This window comes from Brachyistius frenatus, unplaced genomic scaffold, assembly GCF_029030835.1.
Source record: "Brachyistius frenatus isolate BFR_SWC_R1_liver_20210118 unplaced genomic scaffold, ASM2903083v1 Contig_196, whole genome shotgun sequence".
Classification (NCBI taxonomy): domain Eukaryota; kingdom Metazoa; phylum Chordata; class Actinopteri; family Embiotocidae; genus Brachyistius; species Brachyistius frenatus.
In genome coordinates, this window is record NW_027210795.1 from 471,240 (window position 1) to 486,171 (window position 14,932).

The window sequence follows — 14,932 nt, forward strand, 5'->3', positions numbered from 1 at the left end:
AGGCACTAACAAAGTCCGATACAAATAAACACACAGGATCATACACACACACACACACACACACACACACACACACACACACACACACACACACACACACACACACACACACACACACACACACACACACACACACACACACACACACACACACACACACGCTGTGATTCATACAAACAAGAGTCGGTCTCCAGCAGGGATCTGTCCTCACCAGAGAGCCTCAGGGGAAACCAGACAGAATATTTAAGACAGGCTTTCCTAATCCCTTTAGTTAGACTGAAATCACACACACACACACACACACACACACACACACACACACACACACACACACACACACACACACACACACACACACACACACACACACACACACACACACACACACACACACACACACTATATTTAGGGAAAGAGATTTTAAAGAAAACAGGATTTTGTTGTGTTTGTTTGCTTGCTTACATCTGTGTTTGTTTTGAGAAGTCTCCATCCAGAAACATGCACAGTCACCACGTCCTCATGCGTGTTTATAGCTTTTTTTATAGCCTCCATGATGTGTTGACCTTATCATCCTTTTTTACAACATTAACCGACAGATAGGCGTCTGGTGTGAGCTGTGAGGATGCAAACAGACTGCTCTTCATTCCCAGAAAAAGCGACGTCCTCGATAAACCTTGTTTTCTTTCTTTTGGTGTGGGTACGGTTGTGTGTGTGTGTGTGTGTGTGTGTGTGTGTGTGTGTGTGTGTGTGTGTGTGTGTGTGTGTGTGTGTGTGTGTGTGTGTGTGTGTGTGTGTGTGCGCGACGGAGGATGTCGGCAGTGGCAGTGAGAGATACCTCCTGTTGCTGCTTTTATTGTTTGACAGTTTGTGTGTTCCTCTGAGTGACAGAACAAAAGGTCACGAGGCTGACTTTTGTGGTTGCGCATGATCCCCTGCAACGTTTCCATCCCGCAAGTGAGGCATCGCCGTAAACGCTGATAGCCACCTACACAACACACAAGAGATAAACACTTTTCCTCCCCCTCGCTGCTCTCTCTCTCTCTCTCTCTCTCTCCCCCTCTCTCTCCCGTGGTTGATGAGAGAGTTGTTATCTTTGGCGGAGGACTGGCTCCTAACTCCCAGTAGAAGCCAGATGATTGTTTTTGCTGCCTGGGGTCCAGACCCTACCTCTCCAGATCCTGTTACTGGAACTTTGGACTTTTCCGCGGGGTTCCAGCCGAGAGCTGAACACAGAAAGAGATGAAACTGCAGCCCGAAACCAGCATTTTTACATAATTTCACTGTAAATAGATTGTCTTTTCATTTAGCTACAGCAGTGCTGTGAATGAAAACAGCAGCCATTGAAAGTCTGATCTAATTACATTTACTCAGGGTTTGCATTTCAATGTCATTTTGTGGTACTTTCCATTTGTTTCCATCTTTATACCTCCACTGCACCACATTTCTCCAACAACAAGGTTTAGCTCCAGATTCTGGGCCCTCTACATCTGCGGTCTCTGTTGGCCCTCTTCTCGAGGTCTTTAACACGTCTTTTGAAAGTTTTTTACACATATTTTAGCCAACAATTGTACGTATGAATAATTCATAACAACCCTCGGGCCACTGGAAACGTCCCGACGTGTAGCCTCACAGTTCAGTCATAACACTAAATACAAATACAAAAAAACCAACCTTTTATTCAAGCCTTTTCAACTCCGCTCAAGGTTTTCTTACTACGACGCTTTTAGCCAACGGACAGCAGTTACATCGGATGTCGTGCGAATGTCGATGTGTAAACTTTCCATTATTAGAAACATTTGTAGGACTTCTTGTTAAGGGAGAAAGTGGATCTTTAGTGGAGGCTGCAAGAGGTTGGAGTTAAAATCAATGTAAACACTGCAGGAGTTTAAAATCTAAAAAAATAGCTCTGGAAATGTTTTATGAGGAAGAAAATGGATTCAGAATTGTGTTCGTACCTTTACAGTAAAACTCCACAGGACATGTTTGAGTAACATTTCAAAAACAGTACATTTATTTGTAGTAAAGTATTTTTGCTCCTTTTACTTAAAGTACTTCTTCCATTATTGGAAAATGGAGCCACATAAGGGTGCACTGCAACACTGCAGCACTAATTATGAAACTGTCTTATCTATTTAATTCAATCTATACTTTCATCTATGAAATGAAGCTTGCAGCCAATTGTAGTTTTAGTACAGCCACATGCACGCACATACACGCCTGTTACGCACGTGTGTGTGTGTGTGTGTGTGTGTGTGTGTGTGTGTGTGTGTGTGTGTGTGTGTGTGTGTGTGTGTGTGTGTGTGTGTGTGTGTGTGTGTGTGTGTGTGTGTGTGTGTGTATTTTTAGCGGCTGGCCCGAGCAGCTGTTTGCCATTACTCATATCAGTGTGCGCTCCTTCGCTCCCTCTCTGACCCACTGTTATTCTTTCTAAGCCGAAGCTCCAGTCACTGTGTGACTGGGTTGGTCTAACCCTGGCAGGTTGTTTTTCCTGCCGCAGTGGTCGAGGCAACTAATTAGAAATGTTCGTCTCGCTTAATCATTTTCCACCATCGTTGTGCCCAGAATTATTTATCGTAACACTGTGCGGATGGAAAAGTTACAGAGGACCTGTTGATGAATTATTCATCGTTCTCTACTTTGTTGTTTACAGATGTTGCCACAGTGAAAGGAGTATCTCAAGAGAAGAGGGTTGTGTGGCTGTGTGTGTGTGTGTGTGTGTGTGTGTGTGTGTGTGTGTGTGTGTGTGTGTGTGTGTGTGTGTGTGTGTGTGTGTGTGTGTGTGTGTGTGTGTGTGTGTGTGTGTGTGGTGAGTAGGTAGGAAGGTGGGTGGAGTTTGTTTTTGGTTTGGCAGAGAAATGATTAACTAGTTTAAGAAAACACATAATCCTGCATGTATGCCAGTGCAGGCAAGTATACTTTGACAATACCCATCATCTGATTTCCTTTGTGCCAAAGATCAAGACACAGAGGTGAGGCTGAAACCTAATGCTGTTTGTGGCTGTGAAAACATGTTTGGCCAACGATAGAGTCTTTTAATTGACCCATGCGTCGCGTCAGAGATCAAGTCAAGGTCGTTCCATCCCGAAAGGCAGAAAAGAGCTTTATTACCCTTGATTAAGATGGCATTAATGACTTCCCTCTGGGCCTGGATATAAACATCCAGTTAGTGTTTTACAGAGTGCAATTATCCCGGTGGCGTGATTACCTCAGACCGGAGCCTCTGCTGGCTTCCTCCAGCAGTAATAGCTGGCCAGGAAGACATCAGCTTGTTTAGTTTAACTCTGCAGATCGAGCTCGGACGCACCAGAGGATAACAACGAGAGAAAGAGAGAGGCAGGCAGCGTAAGAGACATAATGTGTTTTACTGTAATTCTACTAAGCAGAGGCTCTGATTAAATACGGAGGCTATGAAAAAAAGAAGCCGTAGCTAAAAGGTCAGTGCACACGGTTAAATCAGCAATCGCTACACAAACCCTGTCAGTCTGAGTATAGTGGATCTAATCTACTGATCTTTTCTCTGTGCAATCCGATGATCATCAGGCATGGCTCCAGTATGGACGATCAGAAGGCTTTGGACAGCCAGTAGCCCAAAATCCAAACCAACATCATCCCATCCATCTCTGGCTTCAGTTTATCAGTGATCACCTCAAAGGCAAAACAAACCCTACAGCAGATTCTTTTTTTGTTTCTTGTCTAAATGATTACAATTGATTTTGGAATCATTACAGGTTTATTCTACTTTCTTATAAAGATTCGATGTTATCTGACAAAGCTGTAGAACTGATGAATGGCAGGTGCACTCTCTGAACTGGGAGTGTTTGCTTGAACCAAAAGTCATTGCAACACTCTTGCGTATCATCCTCTGTATCTTGTTTCCTCTTAGTTGCCAGAGAAAATCTTGTTTGACCCGTTTTACTATTGGTGACATGCTGCCAGCTGCAAATGAAACGCATTACACTAATCAAAAGAAATATAACCTGTGCAAAGGCTCTGTAGGTCTTTCAAATTTCAGAAAAACTTGAATTCAGCGCTCTCTGATCCCGTTTTCAAAAGGGGTTGAATGTACACAAAGCCGAGTATCGTGACGTCTCAGGGAATGGACATAACGCATAGGAGCTGTTTTATGGTGGCTTCTTGCTTCGACAGGTAAATCATGGCAGCTTAAGCATGTGATTGAACTCTGGCTGACACCTCCTCACAGGCCTTTGGGCACTGAGGGATTGGGGTCGATTTATGGACTCACCAGTATAAAGGTGTTTGTAGCAGCGCAGCAGATAAAGAGGCTGGCCGCGGGGTGTCGGGTAGATGTTACACGGAGGTAGTCGGGAAGTTATTGGGGGAAGGGGAGGACTCTAAGCTGTGCAGATGAAGTGCCACTTTTTGCGGGGGATTGCCAGGCTTGATTTACCCGGAGAGTCGCCGAAGGTCAAGTCATTAACCCTTTATTGGTAATTCGTAGAAGTTCAGCCCTCCGGCATCAACACTTTACCAAACAGTAAAGCACTTTGAATAAACAGGCTTACTGTGGATAAAACCATCCGTGTAAACACATCAGACTGTTTACAAACTATGCATCAAAACTTCAGCAGCGTTACAGCAAATTACGCATGATGTCTATTTATATTATATACTTGTTACGCCTTGTTTACAAACACCGACAAGATCACGAGGTGCATACGACATGAAAATAATCCCAACGTGCATTCTCTGTGCTGATTATCGCATTAATTCAAACACAAACCTCCTTGTCCCGATGCAGCAACAGCAGCATGACTTGGCTCTGCAGACTGCAGGGAGCTGGTGCTCATTGTAACGTACTCAAACCTCACGGGTGTGATTGAAAGCATGAGGTTTCAGGGTGTGAGAACCACGTGAGCCAAGTTGTCGAGAGGACAAAAACAGAACGAGAGTCGGAGAAAAAGAGAGACAAGGTCTCTTGTTTCTTGCTCTCAGAGGCCCAGCTGCCACAGCTTCCATTGTTCCAATGCTGCAGCATGACACTGAATTAATACAGCCGTTGGTCAACACTGCTACACGAGGGCCTGTGCCGCAAACATTAATTGGGTTTATGGTGCAAATAGGTGAGAGAAGTGATTGTGAAGGGAGAGAAAGAGGAAAGACTACAGGGGAAGACGTGACGTGACATTTGACAATTCCTGCCAGCACGTTAAACGGACTATCAGCAATTAGCCTAAGTAGTTTACCCACACCCGTTACCCTGGCAACCAGGAATCAACTTTTCATCTGAAATTCTGGGTAAAATCTTGTCAACAAAGAAATTCTCTGTGAATCTAATTGTCCTTGTTTATATTTATCTGCACAAACTGCAGCCGTCGCCTCCGTGCGTCAGCGACGGACAGGAGAAGCCGATCCCTGCGAGCGGAGCTGAGGGTGAGCAGAGGTCAGCGCTGAGCGGAGGACCTCGGGGTCAGCGGGGGTGGAGGAGGGGTTATTTCTGTCTTGTTCCCTACTTGTGATTTCTAATGTTCTAATCCAGGGGGTGCGTGAGAGCCGGGGATTGCCGACAACCCTCCCCCCCCCCCCGGGGGAAAACGCCAGGCTGGAGTGGGTAAGACGTTGTCCAGACTCTCGCCCACTTTAACTCATTAAAACAGCCATGATGTTTGCAATGAAACATCACTGTAACAACATAGACATACAGGTTCCTCATTTTTTTATTTGTCTGTCTGGGCCAGAGAATTCACTGCCAACTTGAATTGCCCTGAGCCTGGAAGACAAAAAGAGACAGAGACAGATTTAAAGAGACAGAGTGAGACTGATTGCCCGCTCGCCCGCCGTGTATTTGCGATAAGTTCAAGAGTTCAAGATCGTATCTGGATAGTTTGTCTTGTGTTGTTAACCACTCGACGCCACTCTGCCAACCGGCGCTGGTTTGGGGTGACCGACCGTGATACGTACGTCGTAAAACCTCAGCAGAACGGGACGGTTCAGCCCGAGTTCATGGAGGTAGTCTGAGAGAGAGGAGAGCAGATATGAAGCCAGCTGCAGTGCAACCAACTCTGCAGACGCCCGTTCAACTGCGGCGCACTGATCTGTTTTTTGGAAATTGAAATAATAAGCAAAACGTACGTGGTAATACTTCACATTACATCACGAGCCGAGAGGACTCCACTTTTTTTTATTGCCCACTAATGATTGAGCAGATTTACTGGTCCGCAGTATATTTGTTGTCTGTACCTCCACCGAAACATCCTAAAGCAAAGAAAACAAAGAATCCTATTGGACCGATAGTGAATAAATAGCTCCCATGTGACTATGGCCGAGTCCCATTTCCCTCCATCCTGTTTGTTTTCCCCGTCATTGTAATTACCCCCCACCGCCCACTCCAAAAGCCACCCCCCTTCAGTCCCTCTCCTCCCAACCCCCCTCCCAAATTACCCAACAGTAAACAAAACCAACTCAGGCCCGTAAAAACAGCACAAAAATAGAACGGAGGGGGGGGGGGGGGGGGGGGGACTGAAGGGGTTGTGGGATAGTAGCTCATCGAGGCTAACATGGAAAGCATTGGGCATTCAGTGCATGTGTGTGGACAGGGTGTGTGTGAATTCATGTGTGTGTGTGTGTGTGTGTGTGTGTGTGTGTGTGTGTGTGTGTGTGTGTGTGTGTGTGTGTGTGTGTGTGTGTGTGTGTGTGTGTGTGTGTGTGTGTGCGTGGGCGACATTGGCTTTACCCCCTTCCTCCAGCTCCGGCCCTGGCCCCCTGCCAGCGACAGTCACAGTCTAATTACTGAAATCTGTGTGCCAGCTAAAGCCATTGTAGGAGTCAGTATTGTCTGGGGGCCCAAGAGAGCAGTCGGCATTCATCCCCCGGTGCTCTCTATTTACTGAGGTGGAATGGCCTTTACAAGAAATCTGTTTTGGAGGGAGCAACATGTTTGAATGAGTTGTCTGAGACCGGCTCGCTAAATGATACAGTGTGACAGTGTGACAGTGTGTTGAATCGGGCAACCAGCTTAAATGAAACAAGACGACGGCTCCACATTATTATCGTTGCCATGGCTACAAACTTAGCAGATACTTAAGCATTCATATGACATTTTTTTTAATTTTATAAGTCTTTACTAAGTTTCGTCCCCCGTAGACATGTGGATTTCCTTCCGCCGTTTTATTCCGCTGTAAACGCTCAGCGCATCGCTCTGCTCTGGACAATAGAAATGCTCCCCGTGTCCATGACTGCATCTGTTTTTCACCTTTACCAGTAAGAGTGTAAGAGGTGATGTCATTTTTCCCTGCGTGAAATCCCTCCGCTGGTAACCAGATTAGAGCAGCGCTCCCATGTTAGAGCCCAGCAGGGAGGGACTGGCTGCAGCTTAGGTTCCCCAGCCCCGTCTTTATCACGTCCATGACTGGATTTATTAAACCCTAATGCTCTTAATCTGCTTGATTTCCAGTGTAAACCCATTAGGGGACATGCTGGAGGTAAGATAACGACAGTGAAGATGATAGAATAACTCTCTCTGTTTTTCGAGTACGAGACAGACTGTGATCCAGACAACTACCACAGGTCAGAGGAAAAACAACGGCGTTGGGCGTCTTCTTATCAGTGAAGCTGGAGGTGAGGAGTTATTTACATCTGTGTTTTCTACTCTGACCCGCTCGCTGTTTTGCATTGTCATTGGCAAAGCAAGCCGGGTTTATATAAACCAGATAGGAGGAGACTTGTGGCTTTCAGACGTCCCTCCGCTGCAACTGTGACACGCTGGCAGCTCCGTGCATGCTGAACTCAAACAATCAGCCATGTTATAATGCTCAACAAGATGTAATGACATGGTGTGCCGGTGGCTTTCAGAGCGGTCAGGCTACAGCTGAGGGGCCCCCGCCTGCTTTGGCCCCGGCGTGGTGAATTTCGGCGACCGCACTTCGTCTGCTTGCGACCACGAGGCCCACCGCCGTCTCTCTCCGGCGTCGCAGCCGCTCCTGCAGGCAGGGCCCGTCCTCACCAAACCTCACCGCACCGCAACACTGCATCAGCCACAGTCTCACCAAACCCCTCCCTGAGTCTGCAGCGCTGCTCGGTCTGTCTGCGTACAGAGACACCGAAGTACACCATGACCAGCCTTTCACATCCCTGCAGGAGTTTCACTTTGACTTGAAGCTGCTGAAATGTCAGTACGTGCGCAGAGTGTCAGACTTTGGGATTCGATTCAGAGCGAGTTTCTCTGAACAGCAAAGTCCCTGCTGGAAAGCCAAATATCTGACATCAACATAAACATGACAGAACCAACTCATCCACACCGCATGAGCCTCAGCGCTCTGCATGCAGCACCGAGAGAAAGATCAAGGAATTAAGGTCAACCCTTGTGGCCATAATAGTATTTGTACCATTGTACAACATCCAGCAGCAGAATAGAAGCGATGAGCTATTTTTATCGTCACTTTAAATCAGTTAAACTGTTGGGTTGGACAAAGACAAATGTTGTACACACGGCTACAGATGATGCTGTTAGTTTGTTTTCCAGCCCACCCTCATCTCTGTCTGCATTTGAAATGCATTCAACTGTCTTGGAAGGGAATTATTTATGAGCAAATCTGTTCATTGCAGCGGCTCGTCTTGTTTTTGCTCGACTGCGCTCCCCTGATGCGGTTCTGCTGGGACCGCCTGTCACATATTCAGATTTTTAATGGAGCCATTGTGCCAAAACAGCAGATATTAAAAAAAAAGTTTTTGAAAACAAGAATATAATTACAGCGTCATTACAGATATTATAATAATCCCTTCACAAAATATCCACTGTCCCATTTCCCCAAAGTTATTAGTGTATCTGTTGTTTTGTTTATCTTAAACAGGGTTTTCATGTCCTCCCACGGCAGGATGGAGGTGAGCTCAGGTTAATGATGAGCAGCCAGAAAACAGACAATCGGAGCGGGTTTCCTTCTCAGAGCTTCGGTCCCAGGTGGTTCTCAATTCCAGATGTCTCAAGCTTTCTCTTTGAGCAGAACGGGTTCAGGAGTTTACCCACAGTCCTCTGGGCAATCCATTAAGCCAATCAGCACGCAGGGATAGCGACAGTTAGCTGGTGTGACCGAGGCGTAGCGGGGGTGGGTGGGGGAGGGAGTAGGAGAGGAGAGGAGAGAAGGAGGTTGTTGTTGTTGTTTTTTAACACCATTGCAAGGAAACAGAAATCACTCTAAAGCATCATTTAAAGAGGAAAAAAATGTGAAAAGAAAGAAAATCTTCACAAAATAACCAAACTAAAGCATCAAAGAACAAATGAACAATCAATCGCAATGATCGATACGTGTCTCTGCTTAGAAATTGACCACCAGCACCCACTGAGCATGAAATGTCCCCAATAGTCCATCTGTCCCTGAAGGTCCACCGTCTGATAGTAACAGTCTTCCACCCGGATAAAAAAAAGTTCACCCTTTCTTGTTCAATACTTTGAACCAAATACGAAAATAAAAATAAAAGCCCTCACCAACACTCAGAAAGCATCTTTTTAAAAGCTCAACGAGAGCTGAGAGCCGAGGACGCTGAACAAATCAGTGTAGCAGAGTCTGAGTCTGGCAGCAGAGGGAACACTGTGTGCATCCAGGTGTGCATCCAGGTGTGCTCTGTATGTTTGTAGCTGTTGTCCCATGTACAACCCTCCACCGCTTTTCAACGGGCAGCTTGAACAGGCACCTCCAGCTGCCTTTCAGGGAAACATCTGGGCCACAGAAGTCGGTCCACCTCGGCTCCTTCAACTCCGCTAAACTTTTACGCAGATTTCATAAATTTGCTTCTTTTTTTTCTCTCTGCTGCCTGAAATTTGAGGAAGAAGAGAAGCGAAGGAGATCGCTGACTTTGTTTATTGTCATCTAAACTTGGCTCTGTCAGTCGGCTCTGGAGCTCATGTGATTGTTGAGATGAGCTGGCAGCCGGCCAAACCTGTTGTAAATCAGCACTGTCAGTCAGCAACAACAGGGGGGAGGGCGGGAGGGGAGGGGCGGGGAGGGGAGGGGGGTACATAAGGATGGAGGGAGGGTACGGGGTTGAAAAGTTTTGTGTGTGTGTTTGTGATAGACATACAGATAGTGGGGGAGTGCTGGAAAAGGAGGCCAATCAGCCAGAGAAGAGGAGAAGTGGGGGAAGGGAGGCAAGTAGGAGAAAGAGGGGGGGGAGGGAGGAGAGAGAGGGGGAGGGAGGAGAGAGAGGGGGGGAGGGAGGAGAGAGGGAGGACCTGGTGCTCTGTTGTGAAACATGAGCTCGGAAAAACTGCTCGGAGTTTAACACTCGACCCAATGTTTTTGCAGTTGTTACTGTTTGGAGGAGGTCCGTTGTGTGAGCCGACACACGCACTGAAACCTACACACACACACACACACACACACACACACACACACACACACACACACACACACACACACACACACACACACACACACGACTGTCCCAGAGCCCCACCCCTGGTGCCCTGCTTGTTTTTCTTCCCCGGCCTCATCCTTCTCTCCACACTCCTGTTATCAAGGTGAGGTGTGCTAACAAGACAGGCCGCCTGCCTTCACGTCTCTGGCGCCCCGCCAACCCGCCGGGCCAGAAAGCAGCGCACCCACTGAACCGGGCCGGTTCCGTAGCTCCGAGGCGCCGTCCGGCACCGGTTGCGAAGACGCGCTGGAAAGTGGGCTCGAGGCAGCTCTCCTCTCGTTACTGCACACATCAGGCCTGCCGGCGCACCGGGCTCCTCGCGCGCCCTCTGAAAACCACCGTGAACTTATGTTGGATCGGGCTGCAGGAATCTCTTTCCTGCCAATTAGTTCCCAACAATGACCCGCTTGTTTATGTACTGTCTACTGAGTGACACCCCCCGTCATAATTAGGCCGGCTTGTTTCTTTCTGAGCCGCATGCCAAGTGAATGGATTTTCACACGTGGGGAGAGACAGCTGCCCGCTGCGTGCAGGCTTACGGGGTGTATCTTTTAATTGGGTCCAAATGGTCCCGGATACGTGTGAAGATTTTGATAAAGTTGGAAAAGTGGAGAGGAGAGAACAATAGCCAGCAGGAGACGGAGAGGACGAGTTCAGCAGGTTCATGAGCTGTGCTCCGAGGATTGAAATCCCTCCCCTTGACCACAGGATACTGCGAGTGTTTGTGAGTCAGAGATTTCTGTGCGTGCGTGCGTGTGTGTGCGTGTGCGTGTGTGTGTGTGTGTGTCACAGCTGTGAGGCCGGGAGTGACTGCAGCTCAACAAAGCGCTGCGCTCTGCTGGGTTGCTCTTGGTAAACAAAGGGAACTCACAGTGTTGTATCGTGATTGCCCAACAGCTCCTCTAACAGAGAAAGTAAAGAAAAGAAGCAGCCGAGCGCAGCAGATTAAAGGAGAAGTTGGACGCAGCGTAAAAACGCAAAGAGGTTTAAAAAGGGAGAAAATGACAAAACCTGGAACCGTGAATGTGATGATCCGCTGTCAGGAAATCATTTTTTGCTCGCTGTCCTTCCATTCGTCATAAAGTGGCCGGGCAGAGTTGTTGGGGGGGGGGGGGGGTAGCCGGTAGTTAGAGGGTTTTTGTTTTGTTTTTTTTGTCGGAGGAGGTCAGCTGTGTTCAGTCACAGCTGAAAGAAAAGGGGGTCGGAGTTGGTTTGCTGAGTTGCTGCGCCCACGGCATGCCCAGCTCAACCCCCCCCCCTTGCACAGCAACATGCAACACTGTTGGCTTAGCTGCTCATTCCCATGACAACTGCCTGCCTGAGCACCAGATGTGTGAAAAAGGGGGGTTGGGGGGGGGGGGATGAAGAATGGAACAGATATATGTAGGACTGAGACGGTGGCGCTCCTCCGCCTCCTCCAACAGGAATATTATTCTTTTCTATTCTTTATGTTTCCTGTGCAAGTATTTACAGATTTATAACATTTTTCTAAATACTGTGGTTTTTTTTTTCTTCCCCATTTGGACACAAAGCTGAATATTCAAGTACACAGTAGTTTTGTTGCCATTTCACTTCTTTCGAGGCGGAGTTGTGCGCCTGCAGTGATTTTGGTGCCGTCACTATTGTTGGGGAGATGTGAGGTGGGAGTGGTTTAGTGTTCTGGAGGCTGCAGCCCGCAGATATCTTCTTTATTCTTCTTACCATAGTGAGACATGTCTCAGCTCAAACATGTGTTTTGTTGCAAACATCAACAAGACTGGAGTGTTTCCAGCCACGCTGGTTCAGGTTATTTAGGACGATAACAACTGATACATGATCCTCTGTGTGTGTGTGTGTGTGTGTGTGTGTGTGTGTGTGTGTGTGTGTGTGTGTGTGTGTGTGTGTGTGGGGGGGGGGTGTTTTTAATTGCATGAAGTGCAATACCACCGAGTACCACTAGAGGTTGGCTCCAAAAAGCCTCCGGCTCCATTGACTCCCATTCAAAAAGCATCAACTTCTCATGAAAGTCACTTGTGCACAGATCGCTACGGCGATGATTGTTTTAATTTATGGGACATTAGTGAATGAAGCAGATATTCTACACGAATTAAATCCGTCTCCAACACTGATAGTGCTGAGATCAGCGGGACAGATGCTCTGCCTGTGATTTGGTTACTATGCTGCCGAAGGGCTAAGGTTAAGGATCTGTTGATTGACAGTTAAATAACCAATCACAGCAGCCCAGAGCTGATCCAGTGTAGCACCGACCATACCGGTACCGGGGCAGCGAAGCCCATCACTTCCAGTTGGAGACATAAAGTGGGCCGTGACTCATAACCAGGCTTCCTCACTAATGACAGAAGATACAAAGATGAAAAGAGAAGATGAAAACTTTTCATGAAGCTGTAACTTTTTCTGGTCAGCCTGTTTGATTTCCCTTTCAAATTAAGTCGCAGACTTTTTAATGTAATTCCCCAAATCTACATTTAATTAGAGGTCAATGAAAAGGGTGAGCACACACGCGATCGTTTAGTAATTGCCTGTGTGTGTGTGTGTGTGTGTGTGTGTGTGTGTGTGTGTGTGTGTGTGTGTGTGTGTGTGTGTGCTGGAGTAAAGAGCTACTTGAAGCAGGTCTCAGGGTCGATGGGGAGGTGGTGGTGGTGGTGGGGGGGGGGAGCTGCGGTGCAGAACAGGTGCCGTCGGTGCTCATTTGCTGTTCTTCTCTCTCGTGCAGCTCCTTCATTCAGTCAGTGATTCATCACTTTTGCTTAAATGAAGGAGACACACTGAAGTTGCGGGTGAATTAACGGCCCTCTGTGACTCGAGCTGCTCTTCAGCCGGCTGAACAACAGCGAGCCGGGCAAGTAGGAGTTAACGACGTGGGCTCGCAGTGTTTTCATTGGCTTCGCAGACATAAACAAGAGCCGTACTTGTGCGTGACCCCTGGGCCTGACCCCAGAGATAGACGCTTCTCTAATGGGTGTCTCTTTCAGCAGGCGGCCAGGCCAGGGGAACAGAGGAGCCATTGTTTGGGACCAGGGAAAGCCAACGCTCTCCCCATTTAAGTGCTGATCCTAGAGAGAGAAGCGTAGGAGCCATGAAGCCGAGGTAAACAACCCGCGAGACAGACGGGGGACGTATCGGCACACTGCTGCCTGTTGGTTCAAATTTGGTAATATTTAACCCAAAAAAACTAAACGAAAAAAGCAAGCAACCCTCTCTGCAGGGCAGATCGTTACATGTTTTGACAGTTGTATAAATAGCACTGTTAATTAGCTCCTATTGAGGCTTGAAGTTCGACACTTATAACACCTAAGACGCAGGATTAGGAGGGGAGAGCTGAGCAGTTGTGTACGCTAAGCCAACCGTGACTAGGATAGGCGGTGTTGTTGTGTTTCAACCACATCCTCTGTCACGCTCTTTGTGTGCATGTGTCGGTGGGTGCGGGGGGCCGCAGACAAGCCAGCGCTTTGGCTGCAAGCGGCCAAACAGGTGAGTCAGGTGTCGGCGAAGCGAGAAACTCTACCTGGCATGTACGACAATAGAAGTGCCACGCGTCAGCCCCGAGGGAGGAGACTGTACGTTATCCGCTGTCGAGAGGAGGAGGAGAAGAAGAAGAAGAAGAAGAAAAAACAAAAAAAAGCAACATAATCTTGGGTGTGATTAGTTTCACATAAAGCTTTGTCTCGGTCTCATAGGAAAAATATATCCTCCATAAAATTAATACATTTCTAAACTGCAAAGAAGGCTCTTTTGCACCACTTAACACACAGTACTACTACACACTAAACTTCAATGTTTACACGTGTCAGGGATAATCATTCACTCCCATGTCTCCAGGGCATCCATGCCGCAGTGTAACTAATCTGCAGGATCAGCAGGATCGGCCGTAACCTTTTAGGATGTGACAGTAACTCTTCTCATTTTCTGAACACACGGGTTCATTCGGTTGTCATGCAACACTTGCTTGTGTGTGTGTGTGTGTGTGTGTGTGTGTGTGTGTGTGTGTGTAGTTCAGACAGCAGTTATTGGAGAGTTTTGGGAGCCCCACTGCTCCCACCAAATTAATGACCTAACAGCAGGGGGGATATGATGGGCACAGTCTCTGCCAAACGCCTGGCTGGCTTCTCATGCCTGGCTAGTTTTAGACACTTGGCTAATCCATCGCAGCTTACTTTCACAATACAAGAGTCTTTAAAATAAAAGCTCAGGCTCGAGTGGGAGCAGAGCAAACGGGGGGGGAATTAGTTTTTCTTGTGTAGCTGTTTTGTCCAGAAGTAGAAGGTCTGAATTGAAGATGTAGAGAAAAGAAAAACAAGAGTTTTTGGATATGAAAGACTTTAAAAAATAAATAATTTCACCTCTGTAACGCTTCCCTGATCTGATGCTCGTACCTGCAGAGGTGTGATTACTCCAAATCCTCGGATGGTTTCTCCCAAATTCTTTCCATATTAAGAACAATGAGGAGTTTTGTTTGTCTTAAAAAGAGCTGAACTGCCATTGTTTGCAGTTTGTGGTCCAGTAAAAGCCAACTGTGATGCTGCATGTAAAATTGATCATACCAAAAAAAAAAAAACTTGACTCA